Source organism: Neofelis nebulosa, chromosome 1 (genome assembly GCF_028018385.1).
Source record: "Neofelis nebulosa isolate mNeoNeb1 chromosome 1, mNeoNeb1.pri, whole genome shotgun sequence".
Taxonomy (NCBI): Eukaryota; Metazoa; Chordata; class Mammalia; order Carnivora; family Felidae; genus Neofelis; species Neofelis nebulosa.
In genome coordinates this window covers 191,390,275-191,397,111 of record NC_080782.1, presented here as the reverse complement: position 1 = coordinate 191,397,111, position 6,837 = coordinate 191,390,275, and the positions used below count along the sequence as shown (strand labels likewise).

The 6,837-nt window shown below is 43.0% G+C and overlaps 1 long non-coding RNA gene across 4 annotated transcripts in view; it reads right to left on the bottom strand.

The window, feature by feature from the left end:
• Positions 1–306: 306 nt before the first annotated feature.
• LOC131484030 (uncharacterized) overlaps positions 307–6,837 on the bottom strand; it is a 37,960-nt gene continuing 31,429 nt past the window's right edge. For 3 of the 4 annotated variants that reach the window (XR_009247988.1, XR_009247983.1, XR_009247980.1), the window contains 2 exons: positions 1,575–1,623; positions 307–1,169 (listed from right to left, as the gene is read on the bottom strand). This is a non-coding gene — a long non-coding RNA (uncharacterized LOC131484030). The remainder of the gene's footprint in view (positions 1,170–1,574; positions 1,624–6,837) is intronic. The other variant, XR_009247991.1, reaches the window with a different exon arrangement.

Here is a 6,837-nt window from a genome sequence, read left to right as displayed (position 1 = left end):
TCTCCCCATTTTAAAAAGGAAGAAGTTAGGGTTATGTCTTACCCAAGATCTTTTGGCTAGTGTATCTGGCTAGAATCTTGATGCACAATTTATTCTGCATTTGACTTTAGTTTTTTTATGGGAGCGTGTATCCTGCCAAGTGACAGAAACATAATCTGAATTCATTCCGATCCTGCCCCTTCTGCTCTCCACCACTGTCCCTCTGCCTCCCACCCCTACCTCCCACCCACACATCGCTCATCCCCCCTTGCTTTCCCCAGAACTGTGTAAGTTCTAAGAAGCTTCAGTAATGTCATAATGCTGAGAAGTATGGTGGGGGGACAGGGGAGGAGAGGCTTTGTCCTTGTCATCAACTGGTTGTGCTTCTGTCCTGACATGCTTGTCTAGACGTGCAGACAGATCTCCCTTCTGCTTTTACATTGTGCTGTGCGTGAAGGATTCTGGGGCCATGAAATCTCTTTGTTCTCCAGACATAGGAGCTAAGGTCTCATCTGATCTCAGATTCTCCAAACCTATTCTGGGATTTCCAACACCTCCTGTTTCCCTTAGTGAACTTGCCAGGGACATAGCATGGATAGGAAATGACCCTAGCCTCTGAGCTTTCTGAAGTTCCCCTCTAACTAGCTTACCTGCTGGAATCCCAAGGGAGTTTTCCTGTTCTCCTCAAACCAAAAACTTATCACTTAACACATATTTCTTGCCTTTTTGTTTTCTGTTCTCCTACCCTTTGACTGTAGGATGCCTATTTGTCTAAATGGGACTAAGCATAGGACTAATTTTCAGGAGGAAAAGTTTATGAATATTTCAAACTACAATAGCCCCTCTACTGATTATCAAATTGAAAGATATATTTCAGGATTTTCTTTCTGTATCATGAAGGTGCAATGTTAATCACAGGAGCAGTGCCAGAGCTCAGAGGAGTTAAGTTTGTGCCCTCCTTCCACCGCAGATATTGCCTCTTAAACAAGAAGAACTGTAGAAACTTAGGACCAGATATCCGGTGACCCATACAGGAGGACGTGTCATTAAATTCGCCAAGTCGGGGATGCTTCTGTAAACAGCGGTGTGGCAATCGTGACAGAAGTGATGCTTTCGATGCAGAATGCAAGATGTGCTTGTAGCAAACAGACACCTGTGCTCTTGTCTCTGCCGTGTGATCTCTCCCACACCTGCCCAATTTAAAAACAAAAGGGGGGGGGGTTGATTGGAACTAACACAGGAGGCAATAATTCTCTGCTCATATAATACAAATATATCATGGGCATTTATTTTTAGTAGTTATAAAAGTAACTATAGAAATGGTTGTGCAAATTTATTTTTTTTGACTATCATTTAGATTGTGAACAATCAAGAAAGGGACCCATTTCAGACCATGTTATATAGTAACCAAGAATCCACCTGTTCCCAGTACCATTGTCTACAGTGTCCACTCACTTCTACAGCCTTCCCCCCAGAGGTGAAATTCAGTGTGTAATACAAAAATTCGTAGAGTGCTGAGACAGCACAGAATCTACCTGAGATCCGCTACAAACGTTTCAGTACAAAAGGACGGGCCACATGAGGCCAGAACCTACCATAACTGTCCCGTGTTCGGCCTCCAGGTGAAACAAGCCTCGTGTCTACCTATAAACACATTGGAATTAGCAGGAATGGAGGGGCTAATGTTGAGAAATGTTTTCTAAATGCACTTTCTTTCTTTACCTTACACTTTAGTTTTGCACTCCAAACTATTCCTCTTAGAATTTATTTTTTTCCCCACTAAACATACGTACAATATCCTGGACAGTTATTACTACATTTTTCTGTTGAGTTTCTCTAGCTGTGGATCATCATTACCATCATTATCATTGGGAGCTGTCACTTCCAAAATAATTTGTGAAGAGATCCTTTTGGCTTTTTGTCACTATGGCTTGTGGGGAGAAATAGAAAGTTGGTGTTTGTTGCACGTAAAAGTAACTTTTCCCATCATCAGGCATGTGCATGATGAGGGGCAAAACGTAAACCACTTTGACTTCACACGATCATGGACCACGTGACTTTGCATAAGCACACCAGCCCGCCTTGTAAGGGGCTGCGGGCTAGGATGAGAGAAAAGAAGGGGAAGAGAAAGGCAGAGAATGAAAACAGAATGGGGGTGGCACCACCCATGCCCACGTGGCCTGACAAAACGTCTTCTGGCCGACTTGGCTCTCTGTGCAACTTATCCCCCAGTGTGATCGATTTACTAATCATTTCAAAACAGGCTTTTGTGTATACTTTTTCTAGCTACAGCTAATTTGTAAACTGAGAATATTGTCCTTGAAATAATTAACCAGTGACTTTCTCTCTGAAAAAGTATTCAGTATCACTGGGTTTTAGAACTAGATACCCAACGTCTCATCCCAAGTGGACCTTGCAATATCTCAAGTACCTTGTTAATTCTTCTGGGTGCTATTTCTGTTGAATTAACCCTAAGTTCAGGAGCTTAACGCAAGCACTTTATTATGCTAACGGATTCTCTGGGTTAGTAATTTAGACAAGGCACCACGGGAATGGCTTCTCTCTGCTCTTTGAAGACTTGGTTCCCAGCTAGAAGGTTCAAAGGCTGGGGCTGAATCCATAGCGAGGACTGATGTCATATGGAGGTATGTTTATTCGCATGACCGGTGATTGATGCTGGCTGTCAGCTTTGGCCCCATCAGGGGCTGTTGGTTGCAGCACCAACACCTGACCTCTCCCAGTGGCCTAGGCTTCCTCATAGTGTGGAGCTTCAGGGTGTTGGCTGCTACATGATGGATCAGCGGTCCAAAAGTGAGTGTCCCAGCCAGCAAGGCAGAGTTGCGCTGTCTTTGATTACTGAGCCTCAGAAATCGCAGTGTCACTTGAACCACATTCTACAGGTTATAAGCAAATCACAAGCTTGCCCAGAGCCAAGAAAGGGAGAATTTGATTCCGTGTTTTGGGGAGGTAAGAGAAAGGTTCTAGAAGAGCATGCAGGACAGGAGGTCATGTTGCAGCTGTGCAGCAGCACACCCCTGCCAAGCCCCAGACACCTGCCTCAACCGCAGCATCCTCAGCTATAGGGAAATCGTGTAGCCACGGGCGTGCGTGCAGATAGCTGGGGCCCCTGCAGCTGCCTGTCGGTCCGGAACTTTGGGAAATGCAGTTTGCCCCATAGATTCAAACAACAACTGACCATGAGGGGGAACTTCATTTGAATTATTATTCATCATGATATATAACAATTCCAGCTGATCAATTTAGTTTTTCACTTCTCAGTTGGTTATTTGGCCTCTCAAAGATCCAGGAAAACATCCCTTTTCCCCTTGGTGTGATGTGAATATTCTTTTTCCTTAAAAAGAATTCACAAGCTGAACAGTGACGAGAGACCATGTAATAAGTAGAAATTCTTAAATGATGCTCCAGAATAGCTTGACTAAGAAAATTATGTTGTGGAAATAAAAACTGAAAAAAGTATTTTAGGATTTTGTGTCTGTGTCATGAAAAAGGGAGCTGGACTTGAGAGTCTGTAAACAGGGCAGCTTTAAGAGATTCTAGAATAGTGAGGAGCATCCAAAGTCATCTCTTAAGCCACAGCTGGAAGATTTCAGACAGAAAGAAACCATTAGATTTCTCAAGGTATAGATACAGGTCAGCACAGCTATGAGACATACACATCAGTATACTGCATTAGTAAAATGGTAAATCGATTCCTTAAAATATTAGGATATACAGGGCCTCTGAGAGGAAGCCTGGTTGTGTGTGATTACCAACCTTGCTCGTTTTTGTAATCTTTTGCTTTTCAGACATTATTTGGCAATATAGCCTTGAATGTGTAAGCTTCCCCTCTTGTTTCCCATAATAATACAACCTTTTAAGCAAGTGCTTAAAAGAAAATTGAAAGATTTATCCTACAGTTCAAACCCTAATCTATCAGTGAATATGTTCACAGCCAAGGGTTAGCTTCTATCAGATCCTAGTAAAATGTCCTTGGAAGGGTTTTACAACTCCAGACCCTAACTATATGGTTTTGCACGAAGACATATTTAGCTAATGGAATTATAGCCTCAGCTTACGTATTGTGCTTGCTAAGTGAGATTTCTCAGAAATTCACGCAGCATGTACAGGGCTCTTAACTCCAAAAAGTCAAACCCTGGCTGGCTGGGCCCACTAATACTGAGCGCATATTATTTTCATGCACTTCCATTTGCGTGTGCAAATACCCATATTTGCTCATGGAAATTGCACAGGCAAGCAGATGATAATTTAGAAAAAGGACAACCCTATTCAGCATGCACCAATGCACGAAGGAACACATGCTTTCAGTGTCTGAAGATTGCCCAATCCTTGGGCAGTTCATGAAGAAAAAAAATTAATATTCTTGTATGCATGGCAGGTGAACTGACAAATAATGAGGATGCACTTAAAGGAGACTGCTAGAAGTTAGCATTATTTCACAGTAATTTTATTCTCGCTTTGTTTATATAATCCACTATCATTTTTCAGCCTTGGGAAAAAACAAAAAATGAGGCTGAGTACAAGAAGTAACTGGTCTATTTCCTCCTCTATAATTCCCGGTGTCAGTTTTCACAGTTATCTTTCCTGTTTCTGCCTCCTGTAAATACATGGATGTGAATAGCTCTCTTTTTTGCTCAATTAAAATATATTTTGTAATGTGAAAATCAGCTTATCTCGCTTTGGCTACCTTAATTACCTTTGTTAATTCTCCTGGCTTCCCCCCCCCACCCTGATATTTCACAATCGCCTTCCTTATCAAAATGGCGACCCATTTTCTCATCGTAGCACTCATTATCCTAACTTCTTAGAGTAGAATGAATGGAAATGGGCTTCAAGACTAAACTATTGAGTCATGGCAATATTATTGCATGCTGCCTTTGAGAGCGTGTGTTTCTTCAGGAGCCACACTTGTAGCACGTAGAGCCAATTTGGAGACATAACCCAAGTATCACTGCTTTCTTCCTCCAGTGGCTCAGACCGCTGCAAAGTCCTCCTTCTCCTCCTCGTATTTCAGGGGGCCAATAGTTGGTTCACACAAGTGTAGTTACCCACCACGCAGTACCTGCCGGCTTGGCCATCATGCCATTGCCTCTACGGTTTGCCGCTCTCCACTTGCCCGGCATCATGCCTCCCACACACCACCCCTCTCTGGACACGGCTGACCCCACACACCCCACAGCCTCCTACCACTGCTAACGCACCTGATCCTGTGAGGACCCAATGTTGTTGGCAGTTAGCTTTTGAAGTGGATGAGAATGTGTCTCTCTCTTTGTGTATCACCGTATGTCAGATGGCCGCAGCCAAAACAGTATGCTTGTGCCCCAGGAGTCTTCACATGGCCAAACGGCTCTTTCAGTTTGCACTTACAGACACTGCTCACAGGTCACTGGAAGCCTCAGACATGAGTTCAACTGGGGGAGGGGGGAAGAATGTGCTGGGCTGGGCTGATAGATACCACCACCCGAGAAATCCCCAGAATCTCCCTTCCCCTCATAAGTCTGAGGTGTTGTTATTGAAGGAAGTGTCTCATGCCTGGCTCCCTCTCTGCCTTGGATGGGTTGTCCAGTAATGCCTCCCACAAAACAACTTTCAGTGGGTCTCCCCATCAATCCACCTGACCGGCTCACACATCTTTGGATCTCACAATGGACACAACTTGGGCTAAGACCCCTGCCACATTTCACATTCATTTCTATCTGTTCTTCTGTCTGAATTGATTACTTATCCCCTTGGTTCTCAGAAAGGTGAGGTCAATATTGGCATGAAAATTCCTGGTGCGAGGGGGTTGTCATTTAGCGAGTCATTAAAGATCACTTTTTAGTCAAGAGGAAAAGAGTGAGGAAGAAAGAAAGGGGGAGCAACAGAGAGAGAGAAAGAAACTGGGGGTCAGAATAAGTGACTATAACAACCGACTGCTAGAGCCAGTGTTACCTGTCATCCCCCTTGGAGGGGAGTTACTGCATCAGATCCACGAGTTACTTCAGAGGAAGGAGCAAAGAGATAACCCGTCTGAACATCAACTGAGCTTGGAAAGGGCTTCAGATTACCCTGTTGTCAAAATATAATTTCGTAATCTGAGTCACTGTTTTTAATCTGATTAGATAAGGCTAAGGGGACATCACTTATTTAAAAGGAAATGGATACGAGAAGGAGGAACATACTTAAAAAGTTGGAGAAAGAAAGGGAGGGAAAGAGAAAGAGCATGATTCCCCCAAGTAAGTTTGTAGATCAAAGAATAGTAGTAAAAAGTGTCATAGTTTTGAATTGTTACCAAGGCACAAAAATTGTACCGTGAATCAGGCAACCATTAGACTGGGCAAATTATCATAGATCATGAGAGAATGGAAATAAAAGATGGAGTCCATGAGGTATTTCTGAAACCAACCTAAGTTGCATCATGCAAATTTTTAGTTTCTTCATGGAGGTAACTCACTTATGTGAAAAATAAATCATAATTTTTACTATGAGAACAACTATAAATCCTAACTTACTAATATGTTAATAAATCCTTTCTTAATTTTTCCTCACGTTTATTTTTTGAGAAAGAGAGAGAGAGAGAGCATGAATAGGGGAGGGGCAGAGAGAGAGGGGGACACAGAATCTGAAGCAGGCTCCAGGCTCCGAGCTTTCAGCACAGAGCTTGACGCGGGGCTTGAACTCATGGACCCTGAGATCATGACCTGAGCCAAAGTTGGATGCTTAACCGACTGAGCCACCCAGGCGCCCCAATTAATGAGCCACTTTGAAGTGATGTCCAGGTTCTTTCTATTTTTCCAAAATGAAGGTTTATTAAAACAAGAGAGAAACTGAACATTACCTCTTTAAAATATGTTTAACTAG